Raw genomic sequence first — 23446 nt, 5'->3', positions numbered from 1 at the left:
TGGATCACTAAAATGAAAAAAGTAGAGTCTTGTGCTTTGAGCTTGATCCAATCCTTTTGTCCTTGGCATTTTAAGGGGTCCACTTTTCTAATCCATGCCATGCCAATCATTGAGCTTTCCTGAAATATTTATCTTGAAATAGCATTAGCTCAATGAGCTATATGTTGTTAGGAATTACCAAAACCACCCAGGGATAGTTGCACTTTCAAAGGCCAACCACCTTACCCTTTGAGTTGTCACCAAAAGTGACATACTTTCGAGGGCCGTCGTTTTCAGCAAGCTCACAAAACATATCTTTGTCTCCGGTCATATGATCGGTACATCCATTATCAAGGACCCATTCCTTTCCTCTAGCCATGTAGCCGCGAAGATTAGACATAAGACCAAAGTGTCTCATAGACTCATCGTGATCAAGGTCACTATCATCATCCTCATCATAGTATCCATGTTCAACGTCGTCTTGTGATGGATCAATTCCTAGAGAGGGCAATTCATTAGAAAAATGGTCATCACAATAGTCATCTTTATGATTTCTAATGGCTTCGGAGATGATATTGCTAATGATTCCAACATCTCCTTTGGCACTCGTAAGATTAGTAAGCTCAAATAGACAATCACCGAATTTGGGATCATAGGAACTCATCTTACTCAAGGCAATAGACTTATGAAGGATCTCATCTAAGTTTTTCAAGGAATAGTTTGGAAACCGTTCCTCAAGGAATCTCCATATGGTGTAGGCACAATCAAGAGCAGGCAAGCTAGCAAGCAAGTTTCTAGGCAAACCTCTAGTGATTAAATTGACAGTTTTAAGCTTACGGATCATGTAAATAGACTCATCAAGGGTAGGATGCAAAGGATCAACATCAGGTGCACAAGGGCTAGTAATGTACTTGTTCAAATGATCTCAAGCATCTCAATTTTCCACTCATGAAAGTACTCTCCATCAAGAATAGGCACTCTACGTCTAAGAATCCCCAATGTAGACTCGTCCATCTTCCTCCAAAGGTGTTTAAACCAAAGTAATGGAGACCAAAGCTCTAATACCAATTGAAAGGATCGAGAATAGGTGTCTAAGGGGGGGGATGAATAGACTCTTAACAAGAGAAAGTTGTAGTTTTTATTTTCTTCAAGTTAAGGTAGAGTTTTGGCACAAGTTTACACATTCACAATACATATCAAGCAAGCATGACAAGAGTATATGAGCAGCGGAAAGTAAAGCATGCAATTTGCAAGAACGTAAAGGGATGGGATTGGAGTGTGCAAACGCAATTGGAGACACAGAGATTTTTGGCGTGGTTCCGATAGGTGGTGCTATTGTACATCCACGTTGATGGAGACTTCAACCCATGAACGGTAACGGTTGTGCGAGTCCACGGAGGGCTCCACCCACGAAGGGTCCACGAAGAAGCAACCTTGTCTATCCCACCATGGCCATCGCCCACAAAGGACTTGGCTCACTAGGGTAGATCTTCATGAAGTAGGTGATCTCCTTGCCCGTACAAACTCCTTGGTTCAACTCCACAATCTTGACGGAGGCTCCCAAGTGACACCTAACCAATCTATGAGACACCACTCTCCAAAAGGTAATAGATGGTGTGTTGATGATGAACTCCTTGCTCTTGTGCTTCAAATGATAGTCTCCCCAACACTCAACTCTCTCTCACTGATTTGGATTTGGTGGAAAGATGGTTTGAGTGGAAAGGAACTTGGAGATGGCTAGAGATCAAGATGTATGTGGTTGGAGTGGAAGATCTTCATCTCAACACAAGTGTAGGTGGTTCTTTCTCAGAAAATGTAAGTGGGAAGTGTAGGCATGTTCTGATGGCTCTCTCCATGAATGAAGAGTGGGTGGAGGGGTATATATAGCCTCTACACAAAATCTAACCATTACACACAATTTATCAAACTCGGTGGGACTGAATCAGAAAACTTGGTCAGACCGATTCAGTTCATAATGTTACCGTTAGGCTTTTCGGTGGGACCGACATGATCAACTCGGTGGGACCGATGTGCTAGGGTTAGGGTAAAACCTCATCTCGGTTTGACCGATTACACAAACTCGGTGGGACCGATTTGGGTAATAAGTGAAATAGAGAGTTGGTCAAGAAAACTCGGTGGGACCGATTGAATATCCCGGTGAGACCGAGATTATTGCAATAGGCAACAGAGAGTTTGCAAGCCCATCTCGGTGAGATCGAGATCCCATCGGTGCGACCGAATTGATTAGGGTTTGTTGCAATGACTATGTCTAGAGAACTCGGTGGTGCCGGATTGCAAATTTCGGTGGGGCCGAGTTTGACTTTTGGTTTGGGACATATGTGGATATGAGAAAGTGGTTAAGGGCTTTGGAGCACATCACTGAGCACTTTGAGAAAGCATGCCATTAAGCAACACCTCATCCCCTTTTAATAGTATTGACTTTCCTATGGACTCAATGTGATCTTGGATCACTAAAAACAAAATGTAGAATCTTGAGCCAATCTTTTGTCCTTAGCATTTTGAAGGGGTTCCACATCTTCTTCTCCACGCCACTCTATCTATTGAACTTATCTGAAATATACTAGATAAAAGCATTAGTCCAACAAGAGATATGTTGACATTAATTACCAAAACCACACTAGGAGCACTTGTGCTTTCACACGTGTACACTCGACACCGGGGGTGATGCACCGCAGCTCACATCGAAGCAGACCCGACCGACAGGGTGATATGCATGACAGTCGGCGGGTGCTTTTTAGACCTGAAACCACGCACACCCGGAAGGGACCCCGTCAAGGAGTGCGGCGGCAATGGCCTGCCCTAGGTCGATTCACTTGTGCCTAGATCCTCGGGATTTGCAGCTCTCAAACTCGACTAACAACGAAGAATGAGAGAGAAAAACGATGAAGAGATAAAACATAGATGAAAATGTAGTATATTCATATGTTCGATTGTGTGGTGTTTCAAACGGCCGTCACCCCTAACACATATAAGAGGCGGCTGGACTACCCGTACAAGTAAAGGATTCAACTAAGCATTCCTTACAAGAAAACTACATTAATTCATGTCCTATAGTTCTGGTTTCAGTCCAACTCGGATTCAGCCCGAATATGTCCCATACTTCTGTCCTGCTTCTTGTGCGGGCCATAGAAATCGCATACTAACTCGGATGGAGTTGAGTTCAACATCAAAGTTGTCCGCCTCGATGATATGCATAATATGACGCGGGTCACTTCTCCTTTTAAGGCCATCTTTATGACTTTTAGGGCCCATCTTTAACTGTGGGTCGGATTCAATTATGCAGTTTTCTGAACTGCCCGAGTCTTGTAACAACTTTTCAGGTCGTATACTATCTCTGACGATGTTGACCGTTTCGACGATACGCACAACCTCCATGTAGAAAACTTTTCCATCCGAGGTCATCTGTACAACCTTTCAAGCCCATCTCCAACTCCTGGTCGGATTGACTTTGACGTCCTCCACTTTTCCGGCAAGCTTTCCACGCCGACAAGGTTTCCACTCTGGTAAGATTTCCACACCAGCAAGGTTTCCACTCCAGCAAGCTTTCACCGGCAAGGTTTCCACCCAACAAGCATTCACACCGGCAAGCTTCCAGGCAAGGTTTCACCCCGGTAAGCTTTGATTGCACCGGCAAGCTTTTTACTCGGTCGACAAGCTTCATTCAGCCGGCAAAGGGCGAATAACTCACGCGACCCATCACACATCACCTAGGTGGGTGTCTGGCCCCTCGCTCACTTTTTCACTCAGGACCGGTCTGCAAAGTGTTTCTCTAAATTTTGCATACAAACTCGGATTGGGATGCTTTTTCTATCAAAATCGATCGTTTCGACGAGACGAAGATAATTCATGTAGAAAGTTTTTCCATTTGAGGTGTTCTTGGGGGCTTAATCGACCAAACTGTACTCTGAATATAAGATCTTATTACTTTGAGCATAGTTTCGGCCTTTGAGATGAAATCGGTTGGCGATGGCCCAAACTTCAAAGATGTTCATATCAAAAATACAGAACTGTTTCATGTAGATCACTTCTCCATTTGAGGCCATCTTAAATAAGTTCTTGACCATGCCAAAATCTGGTGTCAACACATGCCCCCTTGTTTTTCGGCAAAGCTTGTGCGCCGAAAAATAACCTGCACATAGCTTGCTCTAAGGACGATGTCAACACTCCATCAGCCATTTTGCATGTTCTTAACGATAAGTCTATATCGGCCATTGCTTGTGTGAATATTTTGATGCAAGCTTGGGTGAAACTTTCTCAACTTCATTAATCCGACTATAAAGTTCCATAGATATGCATGTCAAAACCATCCATCAACCATATTGTCCACCCCTCTGCTAGGATCTTGTAGATAATCAACAATGAACTTTCTTGAATCCTTGCTTTCGCTAGCATAAAAATTTCATTAGTAGCCGAAGCAGTGGGTTTTGGTTCGGCCTTACCTACATTGGCAAGAATAAGCATCGACTATTGATAGATATATGCAATACACCATGATCAATATAGTAGCCAGATGCTTGCTGTGCCAACTCATTTGCTCTTCGATAGTCATGTCTAGATATATGAGCAGTATTAAAGCAACCCAAGGTAAAATTTACATCTAGACATATCTCAAGATAATTTAAAAGTGATTCGTCAAAACATTGATAACCCTTGGATATTTGTTGCACTATACTAGTAATGAATCATTGAAAGCCTCACTATCTAAATCACCTATAGCAAGGAAAAAGCTCCAATCCGAATAACAATGCATATTCAGCTTTGATCATTTGTGAATATATATTTTAAGCGACATGAGGCTTCATAGAATAGCACCATAAGGATATATATAAGCAACACCAACACCTTGGCCATTGCTACAAATTTAACCATCAATATATAAACACCTTGGCGTTGTGCACCCTCAACTTCTTTTCTTCAGATTTGGCACTGTGATTTTTATCAATTGATTGCTTCACTTCTTTGCCTTTTTAGCCAATGTCAACACTTTAATTGGCTCTTTGTTATTTGAGATCAAATCTGAAGTAGGACACTTACGACCATCTCTTTTCATGCGGTAAACTTGCTTGACCATGTCTTTCTTCTTCCTTGAGCTCTGGACCAATTCCTTATGATTGAAACAGTCTTTGACGCGTGATTGTTCAAATATTGATCTTCTTGGAGCTGCATAGTATTGGTGAGATGGTCTAAAATAAGATGGAGAATGTGCCCTTGTATCATACCTGTCCCATGATGAAGATGGATTTAAATGAGCATGGGGAGGCATCCACGATATTGGCATTGGCGGCCCAAAATAAGGATATGAATATGTTGCATTAAAATTCTCACTTTGCCAATACGGATCCTCATATTTGCGCCTTGGGGGTGATCTTGGTTTCTTTGCATGATTTGGCCGATAAGAATTCTTCTCTTCACTCTTCTTTTGATATTTATCCAATAGTTCAGCGAAGGTGATTTTTGATGTCTTACACTTGCGCTTATTTCGGCCTTTGTTTTCTTTTGGTTTGCTTTCATTGACCTCTGAATTTTCTTGTTGCCCCCAATACTTGGCGTCTTTTTTGCAACCTTAAGGGAATTCCTGCCTTCAAGAATATCTTCATTGTGCTCTTGAACAACTTCTTTACTTGAAACTTGATCCCATCGTCCACTATTTTTATCTTCTCATCATTTAATGAATCAGCTTGAAGAAGCCAATGCAAATTTTTTTTGCCATCAGGACCAATCAGAATAGACTGGTCATCCTTTGGTGTTTCAACAAATCTCAATCGTCCTTTAATAATGGTCTATTTAACTATTTGACGAAACATATTGCAATGCTCAAAATTATGTTTGAATGAATGATGCAACCTACAATACATCCGTCCTTGAATTGATGGCTTGACATGGCAATCAACAATTCTTATGTATTTTTTCATCAACAAATCAAATATTTGATCACACATGCTTTGAAGGTAATCTTTTTATTTTCTAGCCGATCTTGCTGTGAGAACGACTTTGGAGTTAAACAAATGAATGGTTCAGATTTTGCATCACACCATTCGGCTATGCATTGTGTTTTGCACTCTATCTCAGATGTCGTTGGGTAAGATATTATACTAGCATCAGTTTTCTCAACAGAATTTAACCTTGTTGGCTTTAAATTTCTAAAACGAAAATAGTTAGAACATACATGTCTCAATAGAGAGCAAGTGCAAGCCAAGTACGAAATAAGCAAAGCTACCCAAATAGATATGAACTTTAGATAAAGCAACAGGGAAAGCTTTGGCTGCAATAATAAGTCATTATCGGTCTTTATAAATGGCGCAATTGGTTGACCGATATGTTCTATAACAATTTTATTGCTAACAAGTAAATTACCCTTCTTCATTGGTATTTCAAAATTACTTATGAGGATTTTCCTAATAGATGCATCAACAATAAAGTTCTGACCAAATCTGAAAATAGGTAAATTATTTGTTAAACATACCTCTTCAAATATATTGGGAGAGCATGATGGTTGTATCACTTCAATAATACTTTTCTCGTCTTTGGATGGCTCCCCAATGCCTTTTCATCACCTTTTTCTTGATTATGTGCATTGTTACTTTGAAGATACTTGTCAACTGAACTTTGTTCGGTTACTTGTTCTTGTCATTGAGGCTTGTCAATTTCTGTGGCACGAAACTCATAGGGTAGGAAGTAGGTTCCCTTAACTTCAGAAAAATCAAGCATGGTCATTTTGCTATGCTTGCCATGCCCTTTCTCAATATTGCTTGCCTCTTTGGATTTGATGGACTCAGAATATAAACTACTTGTTTCGGCTTTTTCAACCAAAGCACTTTCATGTTCCGAATCATCCTTCTTTTCATTGATTCTACCAATTGGCTATGCTTCTTTTATTTGAACCAATTCTTTCTCTGTTTGTTTCTGACGACGAGCTGCAAAACTGGCTTTTACTTTTTTCTCAATTTCAGCCCACTCCGGATATGATTGCCCCCCAATGCTTTTAGATTCTTTCAACAATGACACATGAGTGTTGCCGAAAATTTTCAATTGTGTAGGGGGTGTATAATATGATGTAGTACTAGGTGAAGGCATATGCATTGTTGTAAAACCATATTTTTGCTCGCCAATTTTATCAATTGGCAAAGATTCATATTCTTGCATAACTGTAGCTTTTATTGCCACATAATCAGGAAATAGCCCTTTTTCATGTTGTTCAAGGCAAAGAGTACTAATACTCTTATTATGGGCTAAACTCTTCAATGCAGCCACCACTACCTCATCTTCTACAATATTTGGCACAAACGCTCCTATAAAATTTACATTTATTCGGCTATGACCAGAAAGGTGTGAAGCCAAATTATGAACAACTATAGTTGTGTATGGTGCTGAAAAATTACTGTCATGAGGTGTAGCATATGATGGTTGAGAGTAACTGTCCGAATAGCTAGTAGCAGTATGGCCAATTCTCCCATCCATCGGCAAGGTTGGATTCACATATTGCAAATTAGTTTCCAATGAATAAAAGGGCGAAACACTTGAAGGAAATATGACCTAGAGGCAATAATAAAGTTGTTATTTATATTTCTGTATATCATGATAAATGTTTATTATTCATGCTAGAATTGTATTAACCGGAAACGTAGTACATGTGTGAACACATAGACAAAACAGAGTGTCCCTAGTATGCCTCTAATTGACTAGCTCGTTAACCAAAGATGGTTAAGTTTCCTGACCATAGACATGTGTTGTCATTTGATGAATGGGATCACATCATTAGAGAATGATGTGATGGACAAGACCCATCCGTTAGCATAGCATAATGATCGTTTAGTTTTATTGCTATTGCTTTCTTCATGACTTATACATATTCCTCTGACTATGAGATTATGCAACTCCCGAATACCGGAGGAACACCTTGTGTGCTATCAAACGTCACAACGTAATTGGGTGATTATAAAGATGCTCTACAGGTGTCTCCGAAGGTGTTTGTTGGGTTGGCATAGATCAAGATTAGGATTTGTCACTCCAAGTATCCGTCGCGAGATATCCACGGCCACCTATGGGACCAGGAGGCCCCTTGCTGGTTCGGCACGGGGACGTCGCGTTGTGCGAAGAGCAGACCAGCGCACGGCAGCACGGCAGGGAGCACACAAGAGATTTATCCAGGTTCGGCCGCCGCGAGGCGTAAGACCCTACTCCTGCTTTGGTGGATTGATGGTGGAATGAGGATGGTGGAACACAATACACTTGCCCGGCAGGGGTTGCCGTAGGGCTGTAGTGACTACGCGCATATGGTGGTATGGGCTCGTCAACTTTCTAACATTCTAACCCCTCCTACGGGTGCCATGGGCCTCCTTTTATAGATTAAGGGGTCACCACAATGGCAACATAGTCATTATCCATTGATATGATAGCAAATAGTGCTATCATACCTAACTTTGCGGGCTGACAGGGTGCATTAAATGCAGTGCTTAGTGTCACATCACTGGTTGCCCAGCAAGGCTTGCTGGGCTATCTTTCCAGCTCCACGCCTGTTCTCTTGACACGTCGCAGGATGGGTGTCATCTGTGGGTTTCTTCTGTAGGAAATGGCTGCCATGTGGTGAATGGCTGCCACTTAATCACCCTCCGGCTTGACACCGCACTGATTGACAATGTGGGTCGTGCTTGAGTGGTTGGTGGGGTGGTTCCGCCCCCGCGAGCCCTGATAGACCTTGCTGGGGTGCCTAGGTTGCCTGCTTCTGGCGGTGGCCTTGCCCCTTGCCAGGCTCACCTGCCCGACAAGGGAGGCCCTTCTCTTGCCGATATCTTGCTCCTCTAGCCTGATCTTGGACTCTCTGAACTGCATGTTGGTTCTACAAATCTTTTGGCCCTTCAGTCTCTGACTTAAGCTGGTGCCCCAATCTTGGCTTGTCTGTGCACGATTCAAGGGAAAATGCATACCCCTATATATTTTCCCCGACATAAGCCCCCGGGCCTGAGCCACACGTGTTGCGTGGCACGTTGGGTTTGGCCCCAAACAGTGCGCGGACACATGGCAGGAGAGGGTTGTGCGCGTCATTTTGCCATGGCAACCAGTCAATCCAACGTCTACTTTGTGCAATTACTGCGCGTCGTGGGGTCGTGGCACAGTTGCAGTTATGGTAAAACGGTAACTTTCTGAAGCGTTGCGCCTCTGCCCCGCTTCCCCCCTTAAGAGTAGGGAAAAACAGAGCGGCACGATTCACCTGTCTCTCGCCCCACTCCTCCATCTTCTTCCTTCACAAGCCAAGCGACAGTTCCTCATATCGCTCCTCCCTCCGCCGCCATCTTCCCCAACGAATCCCTCCCCTCCCCGTGTTGCCACAGGAATGGGGAAGAAACCCACGAAGAAGAGAAAGCTGACAGCCGCTGCTACCTCTCGAGCACTTGCGTTGGTTTTCCCTTGAAGAGGAAAGGGTGATGCAGCAAAGTAGCGTAAGTATTTCCCTCAGTATTTGAGAACTAAGGTATCAATCCAGTAGGAGGCCTTGCACGAGTCCCTCGCACCTACACAAACAAATAAATCCTCGCAACCAATGCGATAAGGGTTGTCAATCCCTACACGGTCACTTACGAGAGTGAGATCTGATAAGATAATATTTTGGTATTTTTTATGATAAAGATGCAAAGTAAAATAAAAGGCAATAAAAATAACTAAGTATTGGAAGGTTAATATGATGGAAAATAGACCCGGGGGCCATAGGTTTCACTAGTGGCTTCTCCCAAGAGCATAAGTACTCACGGTGGGTAAACAAATTACTGTTGAGCAATTGACAGAATTGAGCATAGTTATGAGAATATCTAGGTATGATCATGTATATAGGCATCACGTCTGAGACAAGTAGACCGACTCCTGCCTGCATCTACTACTATTAGTCCACACATCGACCGCTATCCAGCATGCATCTAGAGTATTAAGTTCAAGAGAACAAAGTAACGCTTTAAGCAAGATGACATGATGTAGAGGGATAAACTCATGCAATATGATATAAACCCCATCTTGTTATCCTCGATGGCAACAATACAATACGTGCCTTGCTGCCCCTACTGTCACTGGGAAAGGACACCGCAAGATTGAACCCAAAGCTAAGCACTTCTCCCATTTCAAGAAAGATCAATCTAGTAGGCCAAACCAAACCGATAATTCGAAGAGACTTGCAAAGATAACCAATCATACATAAAAGAATTCAGATAAGATTCAAATATTGTTCATAGATAAACTTGATCATAAACCCACAATTCATCGGTCTCAACAAACACACTGCAAATGAAGATTACATCGAATAGATCTCCACAAGAGAGGAGTAGAACTTTGTATTGAGATCCAAAAAGAGAGAAGAAGCCATCTAGCTAATAACTATGGACCCGTAGGTCTGAAGTAAACTACTCACACTTCATCGAAGGGGCTATGGTGTTGATGTTGAAGCCCTCCGTGATCAATGCCCCCTCCGGCGGAGCTCCGGAAAAGGCCCCAAGATGGGATCTCGTGGATACATAAAGTTACGGCAGTGGAATTAGGGTCTTGGCTCCGTATCTGGTAGTTTGGGGGTACGTAGGTATATATAGGAGGAAGGAGTATGTCAGTGGAGCAACATGGGGCCCACGAGGGTGGAGGGCGCGCCTGGGGGGGGGGGGGGGGGTAGGCGCGCCCCTACCTCGTGGCTTCCTTGTTGATTGCTTGACGTAGGGTCCAAGTCCTCTGGATCATGTTCATTCCAAAAATCACATTCCTGAAGGTTTCATTCCATTTAGACTCCGTTTGATATTCTTTTTCTACGAAACCCTAAAATAGGCAAAAAAAACAGCAATTCTAGGCTGGGCCTCCGGTTAATAGGTTAGTCCCAAAAATAATATAAAAGTGTATAATAAATCCCAATAATGTCCAAAACAGAATATAATATAGCATGGAACAATCAAAAATTATAGATATGTTGGGGACGTATCAAGCATCCCCAAGCTTAATTCCTGCTCGTCCTCGAGTAGGTAAATGATAAAAACAGAATTTTTGATGTGAAATGCTACTGGGCATAATTTCAATGTAATTCTTCTTAATTGTGGTATGAATATTCAGATCCGAAAGATTCAAGATAAAAGTTCAATATTGACATAAAAATAATAATACTTGAAGCATACTTACTAAGCAATTATGTCTCTTCAAAATAACATGGCCAAAGAAAGCTATCCCTACAAAATCATATAGTTTGGCTATGCTCTATCTTCACCACACAAAGTATTAAATCATGCACAACCCCGATGACAAGCCAGGCAATTGTTTCATACTTTTGGTGTTCTCAAACTTTTTCAATCTTCACGCAATACATGAGCGTGAGCAGGTGGAATAGAATGGTGGTTGTGGAGGAGACAAAAAAGGGGAAGATAGTCTCACATCAACTAGGCGTATCAACGGGCTATGGAGATGCCCATCAATATATATCAGTGTGAGTGAGTAGGGATTTCCATGCAACGGATGCACTAGAGCTATAAGTATATGAAAGCTCAACAAAAGGAACTAAGTGGGTGTGCATCCAACTCGCTTGCTCACGAAGACCTAGGGCATTTTGAGGAATCCCATCATTGGAATATACAAGCCAAGTTCTATAATGAAAAATTCCCACTAGTATATGAAAGTGATAACATAGGAGACTCTCTATTATGAAGATCATGGTGCTACTTTGAAGCACAAGTGTGGTAAAAGGATAGTAGCATTGTCCCTTCTCTCTTTTTCTCTCATATATATTTTTTATTTGGGCCTTCTCTTTTTTTATGGCCTCTTCTTTTCGTCTAGAGTCTCATCCCGACTTGTGGTGGAATCATAGTCTCCATCATCCTTTCCTCACTTGGGACAATGCTCTAAAAATGATGATCATCACACTTTTATTTTATTACAACTCAACAATTACAACTCAATACTTAGAACAAAATATGACTCTATGTGAATGCCTCCGGTGGTGTACCAGGATATGCAATGAATCAAGAGTGACATGTATGAAAGAATTATGAGCGGTGGCTTTGCCACAAATACAATGTCAACTACATGATCATGCAAAGCAATATGACTTGTGGTGGAAAGTTGCATGGTAATATATCTTGGAATGGCTATGGAAATGCCATGATAGGTAGGTATGGTGGCTGTTTTGAGGAAGGTATATGGTGGGTGTATGATACCGGCGAAAGGTGCACGGGACTAGAGAGGCTAGCAATGGTGGAAGGAAGAAAAGTGCGTATGATCCATGGACTCAACCTTAGTCATAAAGAACTCATATACTTATGGCAAAAATCTACAAGTTATCAAAGCAAAGTATTACGCGCATGCTCCTAGGGAGATAGATTGGTAGGAAAATACCATCGCTCGTCCCCGACCGCCACTCATAAGGAAGACAATCAATAAATAAATCATGCTCCGACTTCATCACATAAGGGTTCACCATACGTGCATGCTACGGGAATCACAACTTTAACACAAGTATTTCTCAGATTCACAACTACTCGACTAGAATGACTCTAATATTACCATCTCCATATCTCAAAACAATTATCAAGTATCAAACTTCTAATAGTATTCAACACACTCATAAGAATTTTTTTATTAATCTTGAATGCCTAACATAATTAAAGCAAATTACCATGCTGTTTTGTAGGACTCTCAAAATAATCTAAGTGAAGCATGAGAGAACAATAGTTTCTATAAAACAAATCCACTGACATGCTCTAAAAGATATAAGTGAAGCACTAGAGCAAAAACTATATAACTCAAAAGATATAAGTGAAGCACATAGAGTATTCTAACAATTCCTGAATCATGTGTGTCTCTCTCAAAAGGTGTGTACAGCAAGGATGACAGTAGAAAACTAACAAATAAAGACTCAAATAATACAAGACGCTCCAAGCAAAACACATATCATGTGGTAAATAAAAATATAGCTCCAAGTAAAGTTACCGATGGAAGTAGACGAAAGAGGGGATGCCTTCCGGGGCATCCGCAAGCTTTGGCTTTTAGGTGTCCTTAGATTATCTTGGGGTGCCATGGGCATCCCCAAGCTTAGGCTCTTACCACTCCTTGTTCCATAATCCATCAAATCTTTTACCCAAAACTTGAAAACTCCACAACACAAAATTTAAAGTAGAAAATCTCGTGAGCTCCGTTAGCGAAAGAAAGCAAAACACCACTTCAAGGTACTGTAATGAACTCATTATTTATTTATGTTGGTGTTAAACCTACTGTATTCCAACTTCCCTATGGTTTATAACCTATTTTACTAGCCATAGATTCATCAAAATAAGCAAACATAACACAAAAAACAGAATCTGCCAAAAACAGAACAGTCTGTAGTAATCTATATCTAACGCAAGATCTGGAACCCCAAAAATTCTAAAATAAATTGATGGACGTGACTAATTTATCTATTAATCGTCTGCAAAAATAATTAACTAAATAGCACTTTCCAAATAAAAATGGCAGCAGTTCTCGTGAGCGCTAAAGTTTCTGTTTTTTACAGCAAGATTAAAAAGACTTCCCCCAAGTCTTCCCAACGGTTCTACTTGGCACAAACACTAATGAAACACAAAAAACACAACCAAAACAGAGGCTAGATAAATTATTTATTGAATAACAGCAAGGAAAAAATATATTGGGTTGTCTCCCAACAAGCGCTTTTCTTTAAAGCCTTATAGCTAGGCATAATATTTCAATGATGCTCACATGAAAGACAAGAATTGAAGCACATAGAGAGCATCATAAAACACGTGAAAAACACATCTAAGTCTAGCATACTTCCTATGCATAGGCATATTATAGGCGAACAAATTATCAAGGCAAGCAAAAACTAGCATATGCAAGGAAGCGGAAAGAAACAATAGCAATCTCAACATAACGAGAGGTAATTTAGTAACATGAAAATTTCTACCACCATATTTTCCTCTCTCGTAATAATTACATGTAGGATCATAAGAAAATTCAACAAAATAGTTATCACATAAAATATTTTCAATACGATCCACATGCATGCAAAGTTGACACTCTTCCAAAATAGTGGGATTAACATTAACTAAAGTCATGACCTTTCCAAACCCACTTTTATCAAAAAATTCATAAGATTGAACATTCTCCAAATATGTGGGATCCAAAGTTGACACTCTTCCAAACCCACTTTCAATAATATTGCAAACACTATTATCAATCTCATATTCATCATGGGGCTTAAATAAATTTTCAATATCATAAGAAGAATCACCCCAATCATGATCATTGCAACAAGTAGAGGACATAGCAAAACTAGCATCCCCAAGCTTAGGGTTTTGCATATTATTAGCACAATTTACATAAATAGAATTTATAATAAAATCATTGCAATCATGCTTTCTATTCAAAATCTATCGTGAATCGCTTCATAAAGTAATTCATCACACTTTTCAGATTCACGAATTTCAAGCAAAACCTCATAAAGATAATCTAGTGCACAAAACTCACTAGCAATTGGTTCATCATAATTGGATCTCTTAAAAAGATTAGCAAGCAGATGAGGATCCATAGATCTTAGGTTCTCTGTTTAGCAATAAATAAATAACTATTCCAACCAAATGAGCAAACGAGCCAAGTAAGGCATTAAAATAACGGAAAAAGGGCGAAAGGAAAAGAGAGGGCAAATAAAACAGCAAGGGTGAAGTGGGGGAGAGGAAAATGAGAGGCAAATGGCAAATAATGTAATGCGGGAGATAAGGGTTTGTGATGGGTACTTGGTGTGTTGACTTTTGCGTAGACCTCCCCGGCAACGGCGCCAGAAATTCTTCTTGCTACCTCTTGAGCACTTGCGTTGGTTTCCTCGAAGAGGAAGGGATGATGCAGCAAAGTAGCGTAAGTATGTCTCTCAGTTTTTGAGAACCAAGGTATCAATCCAGTAGGAGGCCGCGCACGAGTCCCTCGCACCTACACAAACAAATAAATCCTCGCAACCAACGCGATAAGGGGTTGTCAATCCCTACACGGTCACTTACGAGAGTGAGATCTGATAGATATGATAAGATAATATTTTTGGTACTTTTTATGATAAAGATGCAAAGTAAAATAAAAGGCAATAAAAATAACTAAGTATTGGAAGATTAATATGATGGAAAATAGACCCGGGGGCCATAGGTTTCATTAGTGGCTTCTCTCAAGAGCATAAGTATTCATGGTGGGTAAACAAATTACTGTTGAGCAATCGACAGAATTGAGCATAGTTATGAGAATATCTAGATATGCTCATGTATATAGGCATCATGTCCGAGACAAGTAGACCGACTCCTGCCTGCATCTACTACTATTACTCCACACATCGATCGCTATCCAACATGCATCTAGAGTATTAAGTTCAAGAGAACAGAGTAATGCTTTAAGCAAGATGACATGATGTAGAGGGATAAACTCATGCAATATGATATAAACCCCATCTTGTTATCCTCGATGGCAACAATACAATACGTGCCTTGCTTCCCCTACTGTCACTGGGAAAGGACACCGCAAGATTGAACCGAAAGCTAAGCACTTCTCCCATTGCAAGAAAGATCAATCTAGTAGGCCAAACCAAACTGATAATTCGAAGAGACTTGCAAAGATAACCAATCATACATAAAAGAATTCAGAGAAGATTCAAATATTGTTCATAGATAAACTTGATCATAAACCCACAATTCATCGGTCTCAACAAACACACCGCAAAAGAAGATTACATCGAATAGATCTCCACAAGAGAGGGGGAGGATTTTGTATTGCGATCCAAAAAGAGAGAGAAGCCATATAGCTAATAACTATGGACCCGTAGGTCTGAAGTAAACTACTCACACTTCATCGGAGGGACTATGGTGTTGATGTAGAAGCCCTCCGTGATCGATGCCCCCTCCGGTGGAGCTCCGGAAAAGGCCCCAAGATGGGATCTCGTGGATACATAAAGTTATGGTGGTGAAATTAGGGTTTTGGCTCCGTATCTGGTAGTTTGGGGGTACGTAGGTATATATAGGAGGAAGGAGTACGTCGGTGGAGCAACAGGGGGCCCACGAGGGTGGAGGGCGTGCCTGGGGGGGAAGGGGTTAGGCGCGCCCCCTACCTCGTGCCTTCCTCGTTGATTGCTTGACGTAGGGTCCAAGTCCTCTGGATCATGTTCGTTCTGAAAATCACGTTCCCGAAGGTTTTATTCCGTTTGGACTCCGTTTGATATTATTTTTCAGCGAAACTCTAAAATAGGCAAAAAAATAGCAATTCTGGGTTGGGCCTCCGGTTAATAGGTTAGTCCCGAAAATAATATAAAAGTGTATAATAAAGCCAATAATGTCCAAAACAGAATATAATATAGCATGGAACAATAAAAAATAATAGATATGTTGGAGACATATCAGCCGCAACGAAGAAGGCCACCACCGAGGGGAACAAGAGATCGGCGGAGCTGAACAAGAAGCGGAGCGAGGACGTCGTCTTCGTTCCGTCGACCTTGAGCGGCCCCGTTCTTCAAGCGAAGTACGAATATCTATGGGGGCGGCCAGTTGAGAAAGGGCATGGGGCGCCCGTAGTATATGAGGTGGGTGAGGTGGATCCCCCTGATTCTTATCACTTGTTTGCCGCTTACTTCATCTGCGACCTCTGTCCTCCCCTTCTCTGGGTTCTTCTAGGCGATCATGAACTTCTATGGGTTCTATATCCTAGATTTCATGCCAGATGCAATGGCGACCATGGCCATCTTTGCACATTTGTGCGAGAACTTCGTCGGAGTTATGCCCAATGTGGATCTATTCCGGCATTACTTTGTTCCGAGAGTTGAGAGCATAGTCTCAACCGCTCCGGAATCATCAGTTGGATGCCATGGTCGAAGAGGATTAATTGGGATTATCTCCTGGGGTACCAACATGAGAGGTGGGATGAATGGAGAGGGGATTGGTGCTGGGTCCAGGACAAGGAAGCCCCCGAGTTCTACGAAGCACGTCAGGAGTGCATCGAGCGCGGCAAGGATTGGAGCTTGAGAGGGCTCACTAAGGACAGGCTGCGCCCGACAATCAATAGGATCACTCACCTGGTGGCTGCCGGGTTAACCATTGAGCACATGGGGGTAGATTTCCTTCTCCACTGCATGTCGCCGCTGCAGGAAAGGGATAGGCCTGCGTGGCTCTATGGGGACGCGGCAGACAGAATGAGGTTGCTACCGGGGCTGGCCAATAACTTATCAGTTTATGGCCACGGTTGGTTGTGCGACCAACAGTTTGGCCACTTTGAGTTGTTCAAACTCCCGGCAACCATTATTCCCCTGAACATCAACTCTGCCAGGGATCAGATACTGAAGTGGATGTCGGACTGCAACTTGAGGGGGTATCGAGCACTTGGAAGCTCCCTTCCCTCGATGAAGAGCTTCAGTTGTCGAGCGCCCTGGTGGAGAGGGCCACTAGGACTGAAGGTGAGATGTATAAGCACACCTCTGCCATGGAGGTGGCGTATATTCTGAAGATGGTTGAGGAGGACAAGGTGGCCCGCCGTGCAGAGATGGAGAAGGCTGCAAAGGACGGGAAAGGCAAAGGGAAGGCTGGGGACGGGAGCTCTTCGCACGGCGGTAGCGAGGCACAAGCCACGGAAGATCCTGCCAGGGGAGAGCTTGCCGGGGATAACTTTGCCGGGCTGGATGCCCTATCCACGAGAGCAATGGAGCTCTAGGAGAGAGAGGAGGATGAGAGGAAGGAGGACGCGACAGCGGCCCCTAGAGATGAGTGGCTTGTGGCTGGACCGCAAGCTCCTGCACCGGACCCAGACCAGCGCTCCCATCGTCGCGCCGCGGCCCGAGGGGCGACAACCTCCAACCTAGAGCCAGCCACCAAGAGGGTGAAGAAGACCTCCACCAAGTCTACCAAGGCCGAGGTGGCGTGTCGTCAATCCCCTCGCCTTGCTCAGGCCAAGGCTCCTTCCCCCAAACGGTCGGTGGCTATGGAGGCGGAGTCCAGTCCCTACTCCAGATCGAGCTCTTCGCAGGGCTCGTCTTCCTCGGAGCTCCTGGTGTCATGGCAGGCGCCGAAGTTGCTGGAGAGTTCCACCCTTCCGCCTCTGAAGAGAGGACGGGAGTCTCCTCCTCCCACGGAGTTCAACTTGAACTCCATGCTCACCGCGGAAGAGTAAAGAGGGTTTCTCTTTGTGGCAGGCATCTCCTTATGCAGATTTGAAAGCTTTGGTTAACTAATCTCTCATTTTTGATGCTGCCGATAGGGAAGTGGAGGAGGACATGGAGACCCTCATTCATCGTTCCCGAAAGAGGCTCTGGCGCCTCGGGTCGCTGGAGGGCGCAGAGGGCCCTGCTTTGGTAGGGAAGGATGCAGAAGACCTCGTGCCGAGCCCCTAGCCCAGTCCATGGCCTGGGAGTGGAGACTTGGCCCCGCCTGCCGGAGGTGATGGAGGCAGCCCTCCCCCCCCCCCGCATGGAGGAGGTGGTGAGTCGACGTAGGGCGAGCCCCTCCCGGAGGGGCATGCCTTCTCTATCGCTTGATATGTCTCCAACGTATCTATAATTTTTGATTGCTCCATGCTATATTATCTACTGTTTTGGACATTATTGGGCTTTATTATCCACTTTTATATTATTTTTGGGACTAACCTATTAACCGGAGGCCCAGCCCAGAATTGCTGTTTTGCCTGTTTTAGGGTTTCGAAGAAAAGGAATATCAAACGGAGTCCAAATGGAATGAAACCTTCGGGAACGTGATTTTCTCAAGGAACAAGACCTGGGAGACTTGGACCCCACGTCAAGAAAGAAAAGAGGAGGCCACGAGGTAGGGGGCGCGCCCTCCACCCTCGTGGGCCCCCTGTTGCTCCACCGACGTACTCCTTCCTCCTATATATATCCACGTACCCCCAAACGATCAGACAGGAGCCAAAACCTTAATTCCACCGCCGTAACTTTCTGTATCCACGAGATCCCATCTTGGGGCCTGTTCCAGAGCTCCGCCGGAGGGGGCATCGATCACGGAGGGCTTCTACATCAACACCATAGCCCCTCCGATGAAGTGTGAGTAGTTCACCTCAGACCTACGGGTCCATAGTTAGTATCTAGATGGCTTTTTCTCTCTTTTTGGATCTCAATAGAATGTTCTCCCCCTCTCTTGTGGAGATCTATTCGATGTAATCTTCTTTTTGCGGTGTGTTTGTTGAGACCGATGAATTGTGGGTTTATGATCAAGTCTATCTATGAATAATATTTGAATCTTCTCTGAATTCTTTTATGTATGATTGGTTATCTTTGCAAGTCTCTTCGAATTATCAGTTTGGTTTGGCCTACTAGATAGATCTTTCTTGCAATGGGAGAAGTGCTTAGCTTTGGGTTCAATCTTGTGATGTCCTTTCCCGGTGACAGTAAGGGCAGCAAGGCACGTATTCTATTGTTGCCATCGAGGATAACAAGATGGGGTTTTCTTCATATTCCATGAGTCTATCCCTCTACATTATGTCATATTGCTTAAGGCGTTACTCTGTTTTTAACTTAATACTCTAGATGCATGTTGGATAGCGGTCGATGAGTCGAGTAATAGTAGTAGATGCAGGCAGGAGTCGGTCTACTTGTCTCGGACGTGATGCCTATATACATGATCATACCTAGATATTCTCATAACTATGCTCAATTCTGTCAATTGCTCAACAGTAATTTGTTCACCCGCCGTAGAATACTTATGCTCTTGAGAGAAGCCACTAGTGAAACCTATGGCCCCCGGGTCTATCTTCATCATATTAATCTCCTACTACTTAGTTATTTCCTTTGCTATTTACTTTGCCTTTATTTTGCTTTGCATCTTTATCATAAAAATACCAAAAATATTATCTTTTCATATCTATCAGATCTCACTCTCGTAAGTGGCCCTATAGGGATTGACAACCCCTATTTGCGTTGGTTGCGAGGATTTATTTGTTTTATGCAGGTGCGAGGGACTCGCGCGTAGCCTCCTACTGGATTGATACCTTGGTTCTCAAAAACTGAGGGAAATACTTACGCTACTTTGCTGCATCATCCCTTCCTCTTCGGGGAAAACCAACGCAGTGCTCAAGAGGTAGCAAGAAGGATTTTTGGCGCCGTTGCCGGGGAGGTCTATGCAAAAGTCAACATACCAAGTACCCATTACATACCCTTATCTCCCGCATTACATTATTTGCCATTTGCCTCTCGTTTTCCTCTCCCCCACTTCACCCTTGCCATTTTATTCGCCCTCTCTCTCTATCCTCCCTCTCTATTTGCCTCTTTTGTTCACTTGCTTTTTGTTTGCTTGTGTGTTAGTTTGTTTGCTTGTCGTTATGGCCAGTCCTTTACCTTCTGCTTCTATGTCTGAAATTGGGGAAACTATTGTCGATAATAATTCTGATGCACCTACTAAAGAACCCACTATCTCACATATAAAAAGATTCCGTGTTGGTAGTGGTAATATTATTGGAAAAGGAGTTATTCAAGATTTCTTTACTTGTGCCGGTGCTTTGCCTTCTATGGGTAGTTCTATTCTTCATAGAACTAGTAGTCTTGCGGACGCTATTGCCATGCTTGTAGTTGAGCTTGAAAGACAATTCATGCACATGCATCCTTCTATACAAAGGATTTTCCTGGAATTCTCTAATATTGAGCATTCTTCTGTTAAGCGTGCCCCTATTATCTTTTTGGCTCATGAGTTTAGATTCATAATAAAAGGGGCCAAAGAAATATTTGCACATTATAGGGTGGATGCTTGCCGTCCTCCCATAGAGTCTATCCTCTTTGATCAAGAAGAAATAATGCGCTTTCAATCTCTAGATTATGTTGCTTTCAATGAAAATATTAGAAAAAGGGTTCCTACCAATGTTTTAGTTGATAGAATTTCTGAACTTAATGATGATTTGGCTATTCGAAATAATGAACTAGGATATTCTCTTGAATATAGGCTCACAAAGTTCTGTCAAAAGAATGCTTATAATGATGAATTGGTTGTGCAATATGAAGGACCAAAGGAGGAACCTATACCTCCCAAGGTTAATCTTGGGGACTTTTGTCCCATTAAATTTAGCCCTTTTGATTACTTTTGCTTGCCTCAAATAAAACTTGTTGCCTAATGTAGAGAATATGAAATGAGCTTTAATAATCTATCTTACTATTATGGCAATACCTAGATCTATTCGTGATTGTTATGCCTAGCTAGGGGCGTTAAACAATAGCGCTTGTTGGGAGGCAACCCAATTTTATTTTTATTCCTTACTTTTTTCTACTGTTTAGTAATAAATAATTTATCTAGCCTATGTTTTGGTTGTGTCTTTTTGTGTTTAATTAGTGTTTGTGCCAAGTAGAACCGTTGGGAAGACTTGGGGAAAGTCTTGTTGAACTTGCTGTAAAAAAACATAAACTTTAGCACTCACGAGAACTACTGCCATTTTTATTTGGAAAGTGCTATTTAGTTAATTCTTTTTGCAGATGTTTAATAGATAAATTCCTCACGTCCATCAATTTATTTTAGAATTTTTGGGGTTACATATCTTGCGCTAGCTACATATTACTACAGACTGTTCTGTTTTTGACAGATTCTGTTTTTCGTTTGTTGTTTGCTTATTTTGATGAATCTATGGCTAGTAAAATAGTTTATAAACCATATAGAAGTTGTAATACAGTAGGTACAACACCAATATAAATAAATAATGATTTCATTACAGTACCTTGAAGTGGTCTTTTATTTTCTTTCGCTAACGGAGCTCACGAGATTTTCTACTTTAAGTTTTGTGTTGTGAAGTTATCAAGTTTTGGGTAAAGATTTGATGGATTATGGAACAAGGAGTGGTAAGAGCCTAAGCTTGGGGATGCCCATGGAACCCCCAAGATAATCTAAGGACACCTAAAAGCCAAAGCTCGGGGATGCCCCGGAAGGCATCCCCTCTTTCGTCTACTTCTATCGGTTACTTTACTTGGAGCTATATTTTTATTTACCACATGATATGTGTTTTGCTTGGAGCGTCTTGTATTATTTGAGTCTTTGCTTGTTAGTTTAACACAATCATCCTTGATGTACACACCTTTTGAGATAGCCATACATGATTTGGAATTTGTTAGAATACTCTATGTGCTTCAATTATATCTTTTGAGTTATATAGTTTTGCTCTAGTACTTCACTTATATCTTTTAGAGCACGGTGGTGGATTTGTTTTATAGAAACTATTGATCTCTCATGCTTCACTTAGATTATTTTGAGAGTCTTAACAGAATGGTAATTTGATTAAAATCCTAATATGCTAGGTATTCAAGATTAGTAAAATTTTCTTAAGAGTGTTTTGAATACTAATAGAAGTTTGATGCTTGATGATTGTTTTGAGATATGGAGGTAATAATATCAAAGTCATGCTAGTTGAGTAGTTGTGAAATTTAGAAATGCTTGTGTTGAAGTTTGCAAGTCCCATAGCATGCACGTATGGTAAACTATATGCAACAAATTTGAAACATGAGGTGTTATTTGATTGTCTTCCTTATGAGTGGCGGTCTGGGACGAGCGATGGTCTTTTCCTACCAATCTATCCCCCTAGGAGCATGCGCGTAGTACCGAGGTTTTTTATGACTTGTAGATTTTTGCAATAAGTATGTGAGTTCTTTATGACTAATGTTGAGTCCATGGATTATACGCACTCTCACCCTTCCATCCTTGCTAGCCTCTTCGGTACCGTGCATTGCCCTTTCTCACATTGAGAGTTGGCGCAAACTTCGCCGGTGCATCCAAACCCTGTGATATGATACACTCTTTCACACATAAACCCCCTTATATCTTCCTCAAAACAGCCACCATACCTACCTATTATGGCATTTCCATAGCCATTCCGAGATATGTTGCCATGCAACTTCCCACCATTCTGTTCATCATGACACATTCATCATTGTCATATTACTTAGCATGATCATGTAGTCGACATAGTATTTGTGGCAAAGCCACCATTCATAATTCTTTCATACATGTCACTCTTGGTCTATTGCATATCCCGGTACACCGCCGGAGGCATTCATATAGAGTCATACTTTGTTCTAGTATCGAGTTGTAATCATTGAGTTGTAAATAAATAGAAGTGTGATGATCATCATTTTCTAGAGCATTGTCCCAAGTGAGGAATATAAAAAAAGAGAAAGGCCATAAAAAAGATAAGGCCCAAAAAAATGAGAGAAAAAGAGAGAAGGGACAATGTTACTATCCTTTGCCACACTTGTGCTTCAAAGTAGCACCATAATCTTCATGTTAGAGAGTCTCTTGTTTTGTCACTTTCATATACTAGTGGGAATTTTCATTATAGAACTTGGCTTGTATATTCCAACAATGGGCCTCCTCAAGTGCCCTAGGTCATCATGAGCAAGCAAGTTGGATGCACACCAACTAGTTTCTTTTGTTGAGCTTTCATACATTTATAGCTCTAGTGCATCCGTTGCATGGCAATCCCTACTCCTTGCATTAACATCAATCGGTGGGCA

This window comes from Triticum urartu, chromosome 3A (assembly GCF_056163025.1).
Source record: "Triticum urartu cultivar PI428250 chromosome 3A, HENAU_Tu73, whole genome shotgun sequence".
Lineage (NCBI taxonomy): Eukaryota > Viridiplantae > Streptophyta > Magnoliopsida > Poales > Poaceae > Triticum > Triticum urartu.
Note: the sequence above shows the minus strand (reverse complement) of the source record.